Source organism: Triturus cristatus, chromosome 9 (assembly GCF_964204655.1).
Source record: "Triturus cristatus chromosome 9, aTriCri1.1, whole genome shotgun sequence".
Lineage (NCBI taxonomy): Eukaryota > Metazoa > Chordata > Amphibia > Caudata > Salamandridae > Triturus > Triturus cristatus.
The window spans coordinates 271,170,708-271,192,245 of record NC_140592.1 but is presented as its reverse complement, the minus strand read 5'-3'; the positions used below and the strand labels follow the sequence as shown (position 1 = coordinate 271,192,245).

General features: G+C 49.1%; 1 protein-coding gene across 4 annotated transcripts in view; it reads left to right on the top strand.

The window, feature by feature from the left end:
* LOC146797742 (cyclin-dependent kinase 17-like) overlaps nucleotides 1-21,538 on the top strand; it is a 655,932-nt gene that overhangs the window by 413,016 nt on the left and 221,378 nt on the right. The gene's annotated exons all lie outside the window — the stretch shown is intronic.

Genomic DNA, 21,538 nt, shown 5'->3' with positions numbered 1-21,538 from the left:
AATAAAAAGTGCAGAGTGCACGGCCTCCGGCGACCCAGGGACAATTCCAGCAACAGTTGTCTACTTTGGCTGATTCCGCCTTCCTGGACCTTGTGTGCAGTGCAGATCCTGGGGCAGCACTGGGAAAGACGTCCCTCCATGAAGCGGACTGTGTTGGTACTCAGAGACTTCCACCCCACCTGTGTGCGTCGCTTCCCGGTAGTTTTTGGACACTTCTATACCTGGGAACATCGGACATGGCGCTGGGTCGAGGGGTAGGCATGGTCAGAATTGCAAAGAGAGGTCAAGGATAAGGCTGATCCTTCGGGGGTGGTCATCTAGTAGACGGGCGGACTCAGGGGTTGCGTACTCTCATGACATAGCTATTAGCATATTAGGTGCATATATGCTCCCCATCTCTCTTTGATATGGTCGCTTTTGTGCTGCTTATTGTTTGCTGTGGGGAGACCTCACCGTGCGGGAGGGAGAAGCCGGGGGTATGTTTTGAAGGCCCTCCTCCAGTTTATTATACTTTCTCTACCCCCCCGTCTGGTGGGGTTCTTTTCTTACTCCTTTTTCCCTGTTTCTTCTATATTTCGGGTCTAGTTCCAGGGCGACAGGCACACTGCTGGGGGGGGGGGCCGTACTCATTTGCAGAGGTGCAGGGTGGGGGGTCGGGGGAGGGGATTCTTTAGTCTTTCATCTCTTTTTCCATGGCCTCCTTTTTCTTCTCCGCTTCTTCTTGTTTTTTTTTTTTTCTTTTCTGGGATCAGCGTGGTACACCTCCTTTGTTGTGAATCGTTGCCTTCTCATGTGTGCCACAGTTTCCGGGGTGTTCTCTGGGCGTTAGGGCGGGGGCCTGCAGGCGCAACTGTTTATGATATTCTTCCCCATCCTGAATTTCCTGTGTCTGCGCCATTGATCCAATAGATTGCTGTTTATTGCTTACGTCTATTATTCTGCCTGCCTCTTATCGCTGTTGGGAAATTGTTTGGCACCTGATCCTACTGTTTCGTTCCATTATAAAATGAAAAACCCTTTTTCTCCTGGTGTCCTACCTGGGCTGCTCGCTGGCTGGACTATACTAGCATGAAGACTCTGCTCTCCGAGGTGCCGCCTGTGTTCACATTTGATTTTTATTGTTCTGATTGCTTAGCGGCCGGCCCCGGGGGGTTGTAGGCCCATACTTGTTATTGATTGAAATGTCAATAAAGGTTTTTCAAAAAAAAAAAAAAAAAAAAAAGTGCAGAGTGCCCATCCCAAATCTGGTCAACAAAAAGCGTGATTGTACATGTAAGGTAAAAGACAGATAAAATTGCTGATGTCTTAACACCCCACCATCTAACATGCCCCGGTCCTGATTAGACATACTTAATTCAATATGGTATGCGTTTTTAATGATCGTTTTCATGTTAGGTTGGATGATATCTGGATTGTTGTAATATTCGTCTAGGCAAATCTTATAGAAGGTATCCTTAACATAACGTAGCCAAGGGAGTGACATTGCGTTATCCAAGTTCATACAGTCCTTGAGGATACTCCTAGAGAAAGTCAGATCTTCTGAGGACCAGATTTTCACCCAAAAGATCAGTGGTGTGATATTTATACTATCTTTCACATATTCCACGCCCACCTCAGAATGACAAAATGTTGTTGAGGAGCTACTAGGGATCATTAATAATGTTTTTAAAAATGTATTCTCTAAAACCTCAATCTGGTAACTCTTATGGTAACCCCATACTCCGGCCCAGTAGGTAGCCACTGATAAGCATTTTGACTTCTATAGAGTTATCATTTCAGCTACCGGCTTGTGTCCTAATGTACAAGCGAAACGAAACAGCCCCTCTATAATACTACTGGTCTGTTGGGCCCTTCTCAAAACCAGGTCATCCCACTTCAGTTTATTATTAAAAATGTTACCTAAATAAGTAAAATTGGGCATCTTCTCAATAGTCTTTCTTTTCACGGTGAATTTCTTAGTTTGGGTTTTTTTCGGACCACAGACCATGACAAAGGATTTACTAAAATGTATTTTAAGATCCAATGCTAGCATGAAATCAGTGAAGGCAGTCAGGGCTTTTTGTAAGCTGTTAGCCGTTAGAGTCATTAAAACCGTATCATTGGCATATGATAACAGGGGGACCAATTTACCATCTATTCTAGGAAAATCCAGTTGCTGTTTAATCAGCAATGATTCAAGGCAATTAGTATATACAAGAAATAAAAGGGGGCCAGGATGCAACCCTGACGGACCCCCTCCGTAGAGGCAATGGGTCGAGACTTCTCCCCTCCTGGGCCAAAGCAAACAACTACGGTGGTGGAGTCATGCAAACTGCGTAGCAGGGTGATGAGGGGTTCTTCAAACCCCATTTCCCCCATCAACGTCCATAGCTTTTCCCTACTCCGTGTCAAAAGCGCTGGACAATTCCATGAATGCCAGGTGAATCGAAACTCCCCTGGCCTTCATGTACTTGCCCATAATCAGGGACAGGTTAAGACACTGCTCGTTTGTTCCCATCCCCTTTCTAAAACCATATTGGGTATCAGCCATTAGACCTGATGCATTAGCCCATGATTCCAATCTGGCAAAGATCACCCTCCCATGACCTTGTAAGTAGAGGGAAATTGGCCTGAAGCAGGTGGGGTCGTTCCTATTACCTTTTTTAAAAATTGGTACAACCACGCTTCCTTCCATGAAGATGGGATATTGCCGACTATTACCACCTTAAAAACATTAAGCAATAGGGGCGCCCATGATTGAAGATTGCTTTTAGGCAAATCTAAGGGAACTTCGTCTGGACCTGGCGCTTTTAGAGATATGCCCTTAATTATCACATCTTCGACCTCACTCAAGGATAGTGTTAAGCTTACTTCATATGCCGTTTGTGGATTAATAACGGTCTCATCCCTTTGCTCTTCTATTGATATGCCCCATGGATTAAATATTTTTTTTAAATGATCTTCCCAAGCTTCACCTGTTATGGTCGAGTCAATGCTCCTGGCATCATTGGAGAGGAGCGGGTGATTTATAATCTCCCAAAAACTCTTCGGGTCCTTGCTTGCGGTGGCTCGCTCTAGATCCTCCCAGGCTGTTCTTCTTAAATCATTTTTCCTGCAGTTAATTGCTTTTTTATAAGTCTGTCTCACTATCTTTATCAGAGCCACATTGTGTATACATCCATACTGGTTGTGAAAGTTCCATCATGTCCACTTTGGTGTTTTGCTGCTAACACAAGACCGTTGATAACCCTAACTCCCCTTACTGGGTATATTACCAGAATATCTAGTTTGAAATATTGTGTCCCCAAAATGCTGTAGCCAGAATAGGAATTATCAAAATATTGTGTCCAGGTAAGTAGATACATACAAGTTTAAATGTGCTCTATTTAGCGCCACATATATGTACCCTGATGATAATGTATATTCAAAGTATGTATATGTTGAGTGAAGAATAGTAAATCTTTAAGTATTTACATTCAAAATCTTTTGGAAGTTGATAGTCTGGCTTCAATATTTTGATACAATGATATTTTTATTCTTGGTGTTCTGATATACAATCCCTTACCAAGTTAGTGACTGTGTGTGCGTTTGTACACATATTAGTCTCCAGAATTACCCAGGTTTGTGATAGGTAAGTGGAGAAAGTCTTTTGTCGCATTCACTCGGTAGCTTAATTCTAAGGGACTTATTTACAAGCTCCTCATGCCGCCTGTACGCCACTTTTTCCCATATTAAAAGTGATGCACCGGTGGTGAAAGGGGCTTGTAAACAAGCCCCTAAGTCTTTTTAATGCTAATAATACTTCACTCAATTAAAGCTATGTTTGTAGCATGTGCTGCTCTGCTTCACTTGCTCTGCACACTCCTGGAATCTAGTGTTGGGCAGGGACGTTTGAAAGTTTTTTCTTTGAAGAACTCTTTGATTACAAGATATCTTTTACCTCCTTCCTGAAGCCCTCGGTGCGCTAGGACAAAGACTCCTCCTCAGGTTTTTTCCAGTCAGGTTAAGATCTTCATTTTGAGCTCCAGGATCTTCGAGCTATAACTGTGATCTGTTTGACCCTGGGCACTGGATTTTCAACAGTGATTATCAAAGGACTCCTTTCCACCATCACAACTTTGAATTTGACCTAGAGGAGTTTAACCGAGCACCAAATCATATGGAAATGACTCTTGAGGGTGGATTGGGGGAAGGGGGTGTTTGGAGAGCATATGCCCATACAGGTTTGCTCTAAATGCAATTCTAAATTCACAGGAACTGACCTTCATCAAGTATGTTTCCTTTATTTACCTCAAGAACACAAGGATGAGAGTGCTCGGCCTGTAAGGTCTTGGAAGTATAAAAAATGAAAGCTACAGGAGGAAGTGTCACTGGGTATATTAAAGGATGCTGCACTAGAGCACGTTAGACTCTACACTGGTTTTTGGATCCAGTGACCTAAAGGAACATTACTTAGATAGGGGAGGTCTATCTAGCATATCCCCAGGTCAGGCAGAGGAGAGACCAAACACACACTTTCCTCAGAAGAGGGGGTGCAGAGGGGCTTGCACCTTGGATAAAGACTACCCCAAAACACCCACACCTCCTTCTACTCACAAGGATGGACCCTCAGGGGTTCCACCTCAAAAATAGTTGAGCATAGAATACAGCCACCACTCTCAAAAGACAAAAAAGAAAATTGAGGAATATCACCAAATTTGTCCCACATAGCAAAGCGAATTTAAGAAGAGAAGAGATGTCCACCTTGGTAAAATGAAAACAAGATGCTAGTATCACAATTAAGCCATGTTATAAAGGAGGGAGCATTGCCTAAAGTGATGCTCTCTGTTTCAGAATATTTTAAGTTGGAATTTATGTTTTGAATACATTAAAACACAAAATACAAAGTCTGATGATAGAAGCACTACAGTGAGGATACACTGTCAAAGGAGCATCTAATTATATAGAATCCTCACTCCCTAGTAATCTGTGGTGTTCCTAAAATCAATAGGATCCATAATTAAGAACGATAGTGTCTAGCTTCAAATAATTTACAGAACCTGTTTCAAATTATTTAGAAACCTTTCTGCGACCGATAGTAGTCCATCTGGATTCATACATTAAGGATACAGGTGTCACGACAAGATTGAGAAAATTCTGTTCAATGCAGCAAAACATTTGTTCTAGGCTTGTGAGTTGCAGAATTCACACTCTTGGCATAGATCGGCATCTGGTGTTGGGCTCGGATGCTTGCACCTTGTTATTGTCCTGGAAGAAGTCTTTTGTAGTCACAAGATAGGTGACTCCTCCCTTGGACGATAGTGCGCATGGGCATCGACTCCATCCTCAGATAGTTTTTTCCCGCCATCAGGTAAGGATGTAACTTCAGCGCCCTGGTTCGGTACAGTGTTATCCAAAGCTTTTCGGCGCGCAAAGCATATCAAACTCAACGGTATTGTTTTCGATCACCTGCTTTTTGACGCGCTACTCAAATACTCGATTCCGGTCATCGCCGCGGGCCGCTGGGCCTGTCGGCGCCATTCGGGCCTACGGCTAATGGAAAGGACTCCATTTAAAAAATGCCCCCAGTGTGGAGCTAAATTTCCACACAGCGACCAACACAAGGTCTTCAACCTCTGTCTCTCGCCCGAGCATGAGGAGAAAAACTGCCAAGCCTGCGCCTCCTTCCGCTCCAAGAAGACTATCCGTGATCGCCGGGCCCGACGACACGTTATGGCGCAACAAGCTGCACCGGTGCCAGAAGACATTTTCGATGAAGGCCCGATGTTCCTGAGGCAGTAGATTCGGAGGATCTGGACATCGTTTCCGAGGCAGACGAGTCCGATTCCGATGACCACATCACTCCTGGTCAACGAGTGAGTTCAAGTACCCCTGCCCCGACCCTACCCGAGAAAAACAAGGCACCGATCAAATCTTCGCCTGCAGGCCCCAGTCACGACCAAAACAAAGCTTCAGTAGCCCCGCCCTTTGGCTCGGCTCCGAAGACAAAAGAAAAGCCTTCCGGCAGCTCGGGACCGAGCAAACCGCATATCAGTGCCCCCCAGACACCGTCGGCACCGAAGCTGGGAGCTCATCCTACTCCTGCAATTCCCAAAAAGACATCGGCACCGAAGGAGCAAAAGGCCTCGGATCCGAAACCGAAACACTCCGAACCGAAGAAGATTTCTGACTCTAAGCTGAAGGATCCAAAAACCCCTTCAAAGGCTCCAGAGCAGAAATCTAAACCTTGCTCGGGACCGAAAAAATCGGCACTGAAAGCGGTTACAGAAGAGGAAGAACTTTTTCGGCCGGATCCCATTGATCCGAAACAGAGACCTCTCCAAGTGGACCCCAAGACAGGCCATATTTTCCACGTTCCACACAAGAAGAGGAAATTGGACACCCCACACATCCCTGATGTGCCTGTAAAGAAAAGACACTGTGCCACTTCACCTTTAAGACCCTCTTCTCCTGTTCTTTCTATTAAGCCTTTCTCTCCTCCAAAGTCTCCCATACTCACCAACACCACCAGATGATGATGATTTAGGGGGTGGGGGTAAGGAATAATGACCCTTTCACTGACCCTGATGATGACGACAGACGTGCCACAGGACCCATGGGATTACTACACAGACGTGCCACAGGACCCATGGGATGACTATGATGACCCAGTAAGTCCTCCAGACCTTCCGGATCCCGATGTATACCCGACAAAGCCATCTCCCCCAGATGACAATATTGGCTTTAGTCAGCTTATTAATAGGGCTGCCCAGTACCATGGTGTTCAAATGCATTCAGACCCCACAGAGGAAGACTTCCTACTAGACACGTTTGCACAGTCATAAAGGACAGTTCCAACATTACCCATGTTAAAAGGTGTCATTAAATATGCCCCAGACATATTCAAGGACCCTGTAAGGGCTAGAATTCTGAATCCTAGAATTGATAAAAAATATAAACCCGCCCCAAATGATCCCACCTACATCAAAGGTCAACTTCCCTTAGATTCCCTAGTTCTGACCAACGCTAGAAAGCGGGCCAACTCTCTGGCCTCCGGTGATGCTCCACCTCCAGATAAGGAGTCTGAATTATTAGACGCTTCGGGCAAGCGAGTTGCTGCCCAGGCAGCTAATCACTGGAGGATAGCTAATGCGCAGGCATTACTTGCCAGGTACGATAGGGCTCATTACGACTAGCTTGAATCCCTAATGCAGCATTTGCCTGATCAATACAAAACCAATGCCAATGCTTTGATTCAAGAAGGCAAATTAATAACAAATGCATAAATTAAATGTGCCCTCGATGCAGCAAATACCGCATCTAGATCCGTCAACACTAGTGTGTTACTAAGAAGACATGCCTAGCTGCGCATTTCTGGTTTCAAACAGGAGGTACAAATGACTATCCTCAATCAGCCATTCAATCAGGAACAGCTTTTTGGTCCAGCTGTAGATACAGCTTTAGAAAAAATGAAAAAGGACACAGACTGCTAAATCCATGGGAGCATTACAGTCTCCATCCACACGAGGTTCCTTTCGACTCTCCTTCTATAGAGGAGCATCCAAAAACATCAGTACAGACACGGTTGATTCCTCATATAAAAAAACACACAAACATCCCCCAATAAGGGATATTTTAGAGATGGGTACAGAGGAAATAACGACAAGGGTAGGGGCCGAGGTAACAACAACACTCGCGCCTCTCCCACTAATAAACAGTGACTTCCCTCCAGACCATTCCACTCCGGTCGGAGGGAGACTCACAGTTCCTACCTGTCTGGAATTCCATCACTACAGAGAGGTGGGTAAGACAAATTATGCAGTATGGTTACTGCCTGGAACTTACTGCACATCCCCCCACCATACCACCCAAGCAGCGTCCAATGTCCACAGAACATCTGACACTCCTCAAACAGGAAGTTCTCTCACTGCTTCCAAAGCATGCCATAGAACCAGTCCCCATACAGCATCAAGGGACAGGAGTATACTTACTGTATTTCCTAATCCCCAAAAAGGACGGTACGCTACGGCCAATACTGGACCTCAGACTTCTCAATCTCTACATACAATCAGATAATTTTCACATGATCACTCTTCAGCAAGTTCTTCCACTGCTTCAACAAGGCGACTTCCTTACCACACTAGATCTCAAGGACGCCTACTTCCATATTCTCATACACCCTGCTCACAGGAAATAGCTAAGGTTCACAGTGGACGGCCAACACTATCAATTCACAGTTCTCCCAGTTGGGGTGACCACAGCACCCAGGGTATTCACAAAGTGTCTTGTGGTAGTAGCAGCGCACTTGCGAAGGCAGCAAATCCATGTATTTCCATACCTGGACGACTGGCTAATAAAAGCCGAGTCACACAACCAATGTGTTCGCCATCCTTATCAAACCATTCAACTGCTACACAACTTGGGGTTTACAGTAAACTATACCAAGTCACACCTTCAGCCCTCCTACCTACATCAGTATCTAGGAGCCACAATAGACACTTCCAGAGCCCTAGCATACCCCAATCCAGCCAGGATAGCCAGTATGTAAACTCTCATCACCAAGTTTCAACCCCAACACTCTTTTCCATCACAAGTGTTTATGCAGCTCATAGGGATGATGGCCTCTTGCATTTTCATTGTACCTCACGCAAGACTTCAGATGCGCCCTTTACAAGAATGCTTAGCACGTCAGTGTAACCAGGCTCAAGGTCAACTTACACATCTGGTGTTGGTGGACAGCCGCACCTATCGCTCTCTGCAGTGGTGGAACACACAAAATCTTTCCAGAGGGCGGCCATTCCTAGAGCCAGTTCCACAGATAGTGCTAACAGCAGACTCATCACTCACCGGCTGGCGAGGCCATCTCCTAAACCACACAGTTCAGGGCAGGTGAACCACCCAACAAAGAGCGCTCCACATCAATCAACTAGAACTACTGGCAATATTTCTAGCATTAAAGTCATTCCAAACACATCTCCTCATCAAGACTGTCCTAGTCCGCACGGACAATATGACAGCCATGTATTACATACAAAAACAAGGAGGGACACACTCTTTGCAGTTGTCTCACCTAGCGCAAAGCATATGGAGATGGGCCATTCCACAAAACATATATCTTCTGGCGGAACACCTGCCAGGAGTGAACAATCAGATTGCGGATCTGTTGAGTCGTCAAACTCAACAGACACATGAATGGGAAATTCATCCGTAAGTTTTCAACCCTTTTTCCAAATTTGGGGACAACCAGACATAGATCTGTTAGCCGCAAACGCAAAATGCCCAACCTTCGCTGCCAGGTTCCCACACCCGTTGTCCAAGGGCAATGCAATATGGGTGAACTGGTCAGGCAGATTTGCATATGCTTTTCCACCACTCCCGCTCATTCCACTAGTAGTACGCAAGCTCAAACAGTCTCTCAAGATGATCCTGCTGGCTCCCACATGGGCACGGCAACCATGGTTTGCATTCAACACGCAAACTAGGGGCTTCCATGGCATTCTTAGGGAACATTCCCCTAGAAGACATTTGTAAGGCAGCGACATGATCTACCACACACACCTTCACCAAACACTATTGTGTAGATGTGCAGGCAAAGCAACAAGCTTCTGTAGGCCAGGCTGTTCTTCATTCACTTTTTCAAACCACCGCTAGGACAGACACTGCTGTACAGTCTATGCACAGAGTGTGATTTCTGCAGCTCATATACCTCGAACGGAAAATTCTACTTACCAGTATGCAGCTGTTATTGGCACGTAGCTCTGCAGAGATTCACACACCCACCTCCCCGGAACCTGTTTCTGTTTCAGTGTTATCTTACTTAGATAAATTCACATGGACATCTTTTCTGTTTCTACAAACTCCATCATTTCCCATCATGGCGAAAAACAATCTGAGGATGGAGTCGATGCCCATGCGCACAGGGAGGAGTCACCTATCTCGTGACTACAAAGACTTCTTCCAGGACAACAACAAGGTGCAAGCATCCAAGCCCCAACACCAGATGGCGATCTATGCACAGAGTGTGAATCTCTGCAGCTCTACATGCCAAGAACAGATGCATACTGGTAAGTAGCATTTTATTTTTTATCACTATGTAAATTGAAGTCCTCTTTATTTAAAAAAACCAACTGATATTGGTATAAACATAAACCCTCATCACTCATGTCCATACAGTAAAAAGAAATAAGCCAAAATACAATGTAGATTATCAACAGCATAGGATTCAGTGTGGAAGCCCCATGTCATTGAGACTGAAATGAAGGCAAATATTAACGTGTCAGAGAGACAGCCAATAATACAGCTGATATGGTAATCCGAATTGAGCGAGATCAAATTATAGTGGATATAAATAGGTCTGTTAGTTTGCTGATTGTTATATATATTTCAACAGTCATCCATATCCTCACCAAGCATGCAGCAGCCACCCAAAACCCCCATCCGCTCCAAAAGAATCCAGAGATCAATGCAATAGAAAGGCAGCCCTCCACTAGTGCTCCTTGAGCCATTTCGTGTTGACAATCAATATCGGTGTAGCGAAGCTGCAGTCCAAACGTAAAGCTCTGTATCATAGCATCAGGCACCCAACAGGGGTAGGCCACCTGGGGAACAACTAGACCGATATCTACACTCTCACTCTCACCCCCTGAAAGTCAGCCAGCACAACATCCCACACTCTTGCAAACTGCATGGGTATACTGCCCTGGTGCACTTCATGGAGCAAAGCACTGACCTCCCATGTCAACCAGCGCAATACGTCTGCCCTGCAGCCCTCCAACCTGGGACCCTCCGCATGCTTCCAGAGCATAGTCATTCTACTGTCGCAACAAAATAGAGGGTGGGGGGACCAGGAGTTCGTTATGGTCCAGTGCCCGTGTTCCTAATGCTAGTCATCAAACCAAAGTGGGGGGTCACTGTTCAGTAGGAGGGGGTGCTAAGGGTCACCCACCCACCAGAATAGAAAGAAGAAGGAAAACAAAAAAGAAGAAAAAAGGAAATCCTAGGTCTAGAACCCACTGGTCAGAGGCAAGCATACGTCTTGTCTCTTATTGCTCACCCACACACCGAAGGACGTCATGCTTCATCATCTGGCGTTTGCTCCTCGTCGGACTGGCGCTGCAATGCCCTATGGGTCCACCGAAGGGTCACTTTAGCGGAGATCTTTTTGGAACAGCTGTCAGATGAGTGCTGGTGTGGGGGGATGGGGAGAATCCTATGTGAACGTTCAAAGTGTGTGTAAGAAGTTAAAACTAGCTAAAGGATACCTGGAATCGGTGCATTTATTGGGAAGGTACCCTTGTCAGAATAAAAAACATGAAGGTAGTGCGTTACTCCAATGGGCGTAATGTGCCCAAGTGACTTAAAGGGTCGACATGTTTTGTGGCTTCTTGGTCACAAGGATCCGTGCCGCTTCATCAAGCCGTGAAGTGAGTGAAGGGGTAAAAACCCCAGTGAACTTGGGGCGGGCCAAGAATGTGAAAACACTACAGCGAGGCCGCAACTAAATAGTTGAACCTCTTCTGAGGCAACCTAGAAAAATGAGGAGAAATGTTCCATGGGCTAGAGCACAGGGTAACCCGCACCTTAACGGGAATTTCCGTTGGTGTGCTGGGACTCAGCACCTACCCCTCCTGACGCCTGCCCTGCAGCCCTCCAACCTGGGACCCTCAGCATGCTTCCAGAGCATAGTCATTCCACACCAAGGTTAGGTCAGTGAACCGAGTGGTGACTCTATTTAGCAGGGTGAGGACAGAGGCCCAGGAAGCAAAAACTAGGGCATAGGAGTACAGGCACAATCCGTGGCCTTTGTCAAAAGACGCATCACCCCAGCCCAATAACTGGTCAACGGAGGACACCCCCATAGCATTTGGAGGATATTGCCTGCAGTAACACAACAGTGTGGGATATCAGGTGGGGTTGATGGAAAATAAATACTAAACTTCAGGGGTGTGAGGTACGCCGGGTGGAGGACGTAAAAATGTATTGGTCTAAGACGAGCATCCGGTAGATCTTAGGCACTACTTCCCACATTTTAGCCCAGTCCTCATCTGACAATGGGGCCTGAAGTCCGCCTTCCCTGCAAGGGGGAACAGACATCCTCTCGTAGGGCATTATAAAATCCCGAGACCAGACAACGAGTATTAGAGTTACCGCACAAGAAGTGACAACTATGGAGGTGCTTAAAATCTACACCATGTCTTCCCCTGATCATATTCACAGCCACGGTCTAAGTACCATTCAAGAGGAATTGACCTGCTGAGATATTGATCTCTGCACATATGTCAGCAAATGGGGGCAAAACACTATGAGCCTATAACATGTCTACTGTATCCAGCCCTGCTGCTTTCCTGTCCAGCAGTTGTGTCTCCTCCTCCCTTGCAGTCACATAGCCAGTGCCCGTAGGGGAAGATCTGGAAAGCAAGCAGGCCGTAACGGCGCCAGACTAAGAACCCTCATCAAACATGCCCTGAGGACTGTTAGATCATGTTGACCCATATTGGCATCCCACCTCAGATTGATCACACCAACCATCGTCACTCGCTGCAGTTTAGCCAAAGTAACATGCTGTCACCCCTTATTCCATATGACATCAATAAGGATGGACTCGAGATCCCAAAACTTAACACACGGTATCATCAGCGGGAGTACTGGATAGAAGTACAAAAGGGGAGGCACCGCCGGTATTTTAGCCACTGCTATGTGACCCGCCACCGAAAGGGGCAAGGTCTTCCAAAATACCACACTTGCATGCATAGCAGTTACCACCATTCCTATAGTGTCCTAAGAGGTCAGGGAGAGTTCAATAAATCAGAACCCCAAGGTACTGCACCACTGTCTGCTCCCAGCGCATATTACCTGAGTCCGGGGGCTCCCCCGTATCTCTACGGATCGTAAACAGACTGGTTTAAGCCTGCTCATTCGAAGGCCAGAGGCCTCCCCAAAGGATAAATAGGAGATATGGCGCCTGCCCAGGCTCTGTGCATAGGTCGTCCGCATAGAGGGAGATAAAACGAGACACCCCGTGAGTCCGAATAGCAGGAAAGGGCAGGCCACCACCTCAATGCCAATGGCTCTACTGCGGGTGTGAGTGGCTGTATGATTGAGTGGGTGTGTAGGTGGTTGTGTTGGTGAGTGAGTGGCTGTGTGGGTAGTTTTATGGATGAGTGGGGGTGTGAGTAACTGTATGGATGAATGAGTGGTTGTGTGAGTGGCTGTACGGGTAAGTGAGTAGGTGCATGTGTGGCTGTATGGGTGAGGGAGTGTGTGATTACCTATGTTATGTTATGTTAAAATAAATTTATAAGGAGGGAGGAGCCTAGCGCGCAACCAAGATGGACGCGTAGGTGCGAGGCTCCCGAGGACCTCTGCAACCTCCTACGTTTATCCTGTCTTCATCCTGCATCGATTGAGGGGACTGTGTCTGTGAGCCTGAGCCGAGGTGGTACCCGTTTCCCGTTTTCGAATCGGACCTCGGGTGCCGGAGTGAGCACCGATTGAAGTTTGCGGCCTACTTCTCTCCTGACCCCGGATTCGCGTTTGGGGGCGACCCAGTGGCAAAGTGAACAACAACGGCGGGCTGGGCCTGGCGAGTCGCGTACCCCACACTTTCACTTTCACTTTCGCGCCCCCTTGCCGTTTTCGCAAGTGGGATCACGGCGCTCTTTGTGTTGGGGTGGCCTCGCTGGGAGACCCTGCCTGCCTGCTGTGGCCCGCTCTGCCGTCCTGGGGTGGCCCCCCGGAGCTCGTGGCCTTGATCGCTTGCTCTTCACTGCGTGACTGGTGCGGGTGTGAGACCCGCGACGATGGCCACGAAGCAGGATGGGGATCGTTTGAAGGCCAAGTCAACCCGGCGTGGCGCCGCACATCAGGCCAACATCATGGACCGCTACACCCTCCCGAAGGGGTCTCCCGGCGGATCGCACAAGTCCTCTGAGTGCCCCCCGGATGCCCCGGACTTGCCCACGGATCTGTCTTTGCAAGACGTCATGAGCGCCATTGCTGAGATGAAGGCCTCGGTGGGCCAGCAGTTCGACACTTTAGCGCACAAAATCGACGCGGTCCTCATTGATGTCAACCTTGTGAGAGCTGATCTCTCTGAGACCAACGACCGGGTCGACTCTTTGGCCCACACCGCGTCGGGCCTCACGACTGAGGTGGCGGCCCTTCAAACGGAGGTGCACCGGCTCCGTCAGGCGAGTGCGCTCATGGATCGGCGCCTGGAGGACTCCGAGAGCCGGGCCCGGAGGAATAATATCCGCATCATCGGAGTGCCCGAGGGGCGGGAGGAGTCGGCGGCGGATCTCTTCGTGGAGGACCTGATCACTACCCATCTCCAGCCTCGAGGGCTGAGTAAATTCTTTGCCGTGGAGAGGGCCCATAGAGTTCCCGGGGGCAGACCGAAGGTTGGAGCCCCTCCGCGGCCTCTTATTGCCCGTATCTTTAACTTTCGGGACCGGGATGCGATTTTGCAAGCTTCTAGACTGCAAGGGCCGATTAAGCTGGAGAACATGGAGGTGAACTTTTATCCTGACTTCACCCAAGCGGTCCAGAAGCAGAGACTGAGTTTCCTGGGCGTCAAGCGGCGGCTTCGAGGCATGAACTTCAAATACGCCATGCTCTTCCCGGCCAGGCTGCGGGTGGAGGTGGATGGTCGCACTCACTTTTTTGACCGTCCTGAAATGGCCGGGGACTGGCTGGACACTTTGTCTGGGGGTCATGATCGGGATGGCGGGGGGGGGGGGGGGACTGCGGGAGGAGATTGCCCACTGGACCGGGTCTGAGGTACTGATGCCGGGGCTCACTCCGGATGACGCGGCCACTTTCGGCCAAGCTTAGGGTCTTTTGTTTGTTGTACTAGTCTCCCCTCATTTGGAGGCTGTGCGGGGTCTTGAGGGGGTACTCTTTCCTCCTCTAGGGGGTCTAGCTAGTTCCACTTATATAGGGGCGACAGGCACACTGCAAGTTGGGGGGGCTGTCTGGGCTCATGCAGGGGTGCAGGGAGGAGGGAGTTTTGTTGGGGCGGTTGGGTTGGGGTGGGGTATTGTTCATTTGTACCACAAGGCAAAAGTATTGTTGTGCTATTCCTAAAGTGCTCTCGAGGGGACGATTGATCGCTTTCGGCTATGATGGGGGGTAGGGGACTGAGTCTTTTGTCGGCGGTCTCCCTGTGGGAGGCTTTCAAGACGGTACTCCGGGGGGAAGCCCTGTCCCTTATTTCCCATTCCCGGAAGCGCGAGCGGGAGGAGGTGACCCGTGTTGAAACTGAGATAACCGAGTTGGAGGGTGACCTAGAATGTGGGGTGACGGATGACAAACTACATGTTCTCCGACTCAAGCAGGCGGCCTATAAGGCCCTCGTCACGGAGGCGGCCAGGGGCCTTAGTAGAGAGCAACAGGGGAGACTGTATGATGTGGGGGATAAGGCTGGGAAACTGATTGCGTGGCTGGATAAAAAGGAGAGAGCGAGTCGCGTTGTCCCGTCGATTGAGAAACTGGATGGTGTGTGTGTCACTGAACCGGAAGAAATTGTTGATTGCTTTGCAGAATATTTCCGTGGGGTGTATTCCCCGGTGTCCTCCCGCTCGGAAGATGATTCCCATGCCCTGCTCAGGGATATCGCGCTGCCTTCCCTTTCGGAGGAGGACAGGGTGTCGTTGGACGCCGCCCCAACATCTGAGGAAATTGCCCTCGCCATACGTTCGGTCGCTTCCGGCAAGGCCATGGGTCCTAATGGTCTTCCTATCGAATTGTACAAGCTGCGACCGGATACGCTGGCGCCGCATCTCCGTGCTATGTTCCTCGCGGCCCGTTCGGCGGGTTCCTTCCCGCTAGACCAGCGTCTGGCTACTATCGTGGTTATTCACAAGGAGGGGAGGCCGCGGGACCGGGTCACGTCCTACAGGCCCATTTCGCTGCTGAATGCGGAACCCAAAATTCTCGCCAAGGTGTTGGCCAATCGGCTGGTTGGCGTGGTGTGCGATCTGATTCACCAGGATCAGTCCGGTTTTATCCCTCATCGCAACACTGCGCTCAACCTGCGGCGCTTGCATGGGGTGCTCGCGCGTGTCCCGTTCATACGGGAGCCGGCCATTTTGGCGTCCCTGGACGCCACTATGGCGTTTGACACACTTGAGTGGCCATATATTTGGGCGACGCTGGCGAAGTTTGGGTTTGGCCCGGGATTCATTGGTTGGGTGAAACTGTTGTATTCCGGACCGCTGGCGCAGGTGGCTGTAAACGGTAGAGTGTCGGCTCCGTTTGAGCTGGGCAGGGGCACGCGGCAGGGCTGCCCGTTATCGCCGCTCCTTTTCGCGCTTGCCTTGGAGCCCCTGGCGGAGTGGCTGCGGTGGCATCCTTCTATCCGTGCTCTCCGATGGACCCCCGAGTAGGAGGACCGCGTATCTCTTTACGCTGATGATATTCTTTTGTACCTGGCTTCCCCGCGTAAATCGCTGATAGTGCTGGTTGATGTATTGCACTCATTTGGCCTCAACTCCGGCCTAGTCATCAATTGGGCTAAATCTTGTGTGTATGTCCTCTCTGGGGAGGCTCCTATCCTTCCGCGGGGTTGTCCTATCCAGATTGCCCCGCGGGGCTTTAGGTACCTGGGTATCTTCATTACCCTGGACGCGGAGGCCCGGTATAAACAGAACTTGCTTCCCCCCCTCCAGCGCCTGAAGGATGATGTCGCGCGTTGGAGGCGCTTGCCGCTCTCGCCGCTCGGCCGGGCGGCATTGTTTAAGATGATGTCGCTGCCACGTTTCCTGTACGCCTTACAGAACACAATGGACGTTGTCCCGGCGCGCTACTTTCGTGAGGTGGAGAGTTTGCAGCGCCGCCTGTTCTTGGAGGGTAGACCGCGTATCGCCCTGGCGAAGCTGACGCTCTCGTGGTACGACGGGGGGGTTGCCCTCCCAGACATCAAGCGATATTACTGGGCCTCCCAGCTGGCTGCGATAAATCACGGCCTTTACGGACCCGCTCTAAATCCGGCCTTTGAGATGGATAAAATGTTACTGCCGGGCGGCGACTATAATCGGGCGCTTTATTCTAGCTCGCTCGACGCACGTCTGACGGGCCCCACGCGGGTCATGGTGCGAGTGTGGCACGCGGCTAACTTGGCGATGGGGTGGAAGGATCGTTTGACCCGGGCGACGCCACTATACGCATCTGAGCGGCTGGGCTCCCTGTGGACCTCGAAGGGCTTTGAGAAGTGGGACATGATAGGCATCAGCAGGGTGGGCGATCTCTGGACGAGGGGGGGATTCAAAACGTTCGATGTGCTGCAGACGGAATTCCAGTTGCAGGACAGGGAGTACTTTCGATATATGCAGATCCGTCATGCGTTGTGTTCCGTATTCCCGGACGTTGCCTCCATCCCGGAGTACGCCCCTCTGGAGGATAGAGTGCTAGATGGGCATGTACCGGACGCCACGATTTTATTAATTTACAAAAAACTCATCAATGATCGCTCGGGACTGCTGACTGGCCTTCGTGAGGCGTGGGGGGCTGATGGATTGGAGCTGGATGACGAGGACTGGGTGTCTGCGGTGGCCTCCCCGAAAGAGGTGGCCATACCGGCTCGCCTTTGCTTCGTCCAGCTCAAGATACTCCATAGGGTCTATGTTACGGGGCCGAGCCTGATGCGTATGGGCTATGCTGTGGACGGGTTGTGTAAGCGTGGGTGTGGTTCTTTGGGGACCTTTCTCCATATATTGTGGGAATGCCCGGAGGTGGCGCGATTCTGGCGTGGTGTGCACGAGGTCTTGCAGGCAGTTACGCATGTGCCGCTGCTGCCCGAGGCGAGGAGATGTCTCCTGAATGTGTGGGAGCCAACCGACTACTCAGTGCCGCAGACGTGGTGGGTGACTCTGGGATATATGGTGGCCAAGCGTGATATTGCGCAATTGTGGGGTTCCCAGAGGTCACCGACTGTCTCGGCGTGGAAGGACAACATGGATTGGTGTATGTTTCGGGAAAAGGTGGTGTATGTTGCGAGAGGTAAGCCTGGGAAATGGGTGAAAGTGTGGGGCCCCTGGAACGCCTACCGTGGGGGAATCTGTACCCCGCCGCTGACGCCGGATCCGTCACCGGCCCCGTCTCCTTAGCCTGCTTGTCTTCCTGGTTCTGGGCTTGAGTTCACTTTATCTCCGTCCCGACCTATCCCCCCCCCCCCCCTTGATATTCCTGTGGACCGGTAGGGCCCCCCCCCGGGGAGCACATGCTATTGTTTCCGATTGTGGGTTGCCTTGTGGATTTGTTTTTTATTTTTTTTCTTCGTTATTTATATAAAAATGAAACCGTTGTGTGGGGTCCGGATGGTGTGGCTGCCAACGCTTCTTTCAACTCCTGTGATCTCTCTTCTGCCGCAGCGTGTGTTCTACTGTTTGTATTATATGCTCTTTCTGTCTGCTAGCGGCCGGCCTGAAGGTTGTAGGCCCATCTTTGTATATCTTTTGGATTCTGTAATAAACGGTTTCAAAAAAATAAATAAAAAACAAAATACATTTATAAAGCGCACGTACACCGGGGAGGTTTCATGGCGCTACTTCGCTTAATACCCAAGTTCTAATGCACATTTAGAAGGCCTGACGAAAGAGCCAGGTCTTAAGGAGACGTCTGAAACTGAGAAGATAGGTACAGAGGCGTATTTCAGAGGGAGGAGAGTTCCAGAACATGGGGGCCAAAATAGCAAACCTGGCACCACCAGTACGCTTTAATTTAAAAGAGGGGGTGGACAGAAGTAACTTGTGTGCTGAACGAAGATTGCGTGTGGGAACGTGCTTGTTGATCAGGTTGTTCACAAATTTAGGACTTCTCCCATTGAGTTACTTAAAAATAAGGCACCCAACGTTGATGGCACAGCGCTGGACTACCGGGAGCCAATGAAGTTTCTTCAGGAGAGGAGTAACATGAAAGTGCCTGGGTTGATGAACGAGCAGGCGAGCTGCCTGGTTTTGAACCAGCTGTAGGCGTTTCAATAGATAGAGGGGGATGCCGAAGTAGAGCGAATTGGCATAGTCAATATGGGACATGACCATGGCAATAATCACTGAGTCCGGGCTTCGTATGTAAGAAACCTACATATCTTTTTCATTTTCCTGAGTTGGAAAAAGCAGGTAGAAATCACTGACCCTATCTGTGGCTTCGTGAGGTCCTGACTGATGATTACCCCAAGGCTATTGGCCAAGTTTGATGGAGAAGGGGACTGGCCCAATTTCCTGGGCCAAACGTGAGAGCCCCAGGGATTTTTAGTAATACCACCAGTTAGAACCAGCCCCGTCTTGTCCGGATTGAGCTTAAAATGGTTGCTGTTCATCCACTGACTAATGAGCAGCATGGTGGACTGAAAGGCGTAGACCGACTCTGGAGAGTTGCTGATAGGAAAAATTTGTTGAAAGTCGTCAGCATAGTTAAATGTGCAGACTTGACGCTCTTTCAGGGCCCGGACAAGAGGGAGAAGGTACAGATTGAATAACAAAGGAGAAAGTGAGGAGCACTGAGGGACTCCGCAAGAAATTCTGATTCTAGGGGCAGTAAACGGTGCTGTGCAGACTGCCTGCGATCGGTTTCCTAAAAAGGAGGTGATCCAGCCCAGGGCAGGTCCCGTGATTCCCGCGTCTCTTACCCGGTTGACCAGAAGATTATGGTCGACCGTGTCAAAGGCCGCGGAAAGATCAAGCAGGACAAGGGCCTGCGGGGAGCCACCATCGACCTTGCCTCGGAGAGTGTCCAACACTGTGAGGATCACCGCCTCGGTAGAATGGGCCGGGCGAAACCCCGCTTGATGAGAATCAAGGAATTCAGATTCTTCCAGAAAATCAATGAGACACCTCGTGTTGTAAGCTTCCAAAACCTTAGCTAGGTAAGGAAGAAGAGAGATTAGTCGATAGTTCGTTAAAGTTTGCGGATCTGCACCAGGCTTCTTCAAGAGGGGGATAACAATTGCTTCCTTAAAAGTGGCATGGACAATACCTTGGAATAATGATTCATTTAAGAGATAAAGGGCAGGACTGGGGAGGGCAGTAAAAATTTCTTTCAAAATACTAGGCGGGCAGCAGTCGGTGGGGGAGCCAGATTTAACTTTAGATTGGAGATCCACACAGGTATGCTCGTAAATTTTGGGAAATTGCATAAAGGTGCTATGATTTTGGCTGGTGTACAGACTAGAGTCCAGATTTTTGCAGGCCGGTATGCTGGACTTTATTTTTATGATTTTATCAATGAAGAAAGAGTTCAAGGTATTGCAAAAGGTTTGGGAATGGGCAGACTTGATTGAAATTCTATTGGGATTGGACAGCTCATTTACTATGGAGAAGATCTCTTTCCTGCGATTAGTTGGGGACAGAATTTTTAAGGAAAAGTATGCTGTCTTGGCAGTCAGGATGGATTTTTTATATGTTTTCATGGTGTTTATGTAGCGACATTTGTCTTCGGATAAATAGTTGCGTCTCCATAGGGATGAGTGACTGGCTGACTGGGTCTGCAAGTGACTGGGTCTGTAAGTGACAGTATGAGTGGGTGGGTGAGTGACTGGCTGACTAGGTCTGCAAGTGACTGGGTCTGTAAGTGACTGTATGGGTGAGTGAGTGGCTGTTTGAGTGGATGTTTGGATAAGTCATTGGGTGTCTGAGTAGCTGTATTGGAGAGTGTGTGTCTTTGTGAGTTGTATGGGTGAGTAAGTGGGTGTGTGAGTGGTTGAATGAATGTGTGAATGGGTATGTAAGTAGTTGTATGGGTGAGTGAATGGGGTGGGTGAGTGACTGGGTGAGTGAGTGGCTGTGTGAGTGGCTGTATGGATAAGTGAGTGGCTGTGTGAGTGGTTCTGTGGATGATGTCACTGACCATGTCACGAATTATGGAATATGTGAGGTCATAAGCAGTGCATTGTGGGGTCGGGAGCGTAAGTTATAGTTATCTCAGGTAACTATAACTGCTAAATTTCACTGGTTTTGTACTAGTGAAATCTGAGCCTAACTATAACATTCCTGTGACCTTTGTTTTTTCCAGTGAGCTATGTTTTTTACAGCTTTTTCCTAACTGTAACTTCCCTGTAACCTGGGATTTGCAAGTGGGCATCAGTGGAGTGTGACTAGCTGTGCGGGTCTGTGAGTAGGTGTGTGAGTGCCTCTGTGGGTGTGTGAATGCGTGAGTGGCTGTATGAGTGTAAGTGAGTATGAGTGGTTTTCTGGGTGGGTACGTGAATGGCTGTATGGATGTTTGAGTGGGTTTGTTAATGTTTGTATGGGTGTGGAAGTGGTTTAAGTGCATATGTGAGTGGCTGTGTTCGTCTGTGAGTGGGTGTGTGAGTGGTTTTGTGGTTTTCTGAGTGGGTGTGAGTGGCTGTAAAGGTGTGTGAGTAGTTGCATGGGTGTATGAGTAGTTGCATGGGTGTATGAGTGCCTATGTGGGTAAGTGAGTAGGTGTGCGAGTGGTTCTCTGGGTCTCTGAGTGGGTGTGTGAGTGGCTGTATGGATGTTTGAGTGAGTGGGTGTGTGAGTGGTTGTGCGGGCATGTAAGTGTGTGTGTGTGGGTGTGTGAGTGGGTGTAATTATTTTTGTTATTTTACTGGGATAACAAAGGT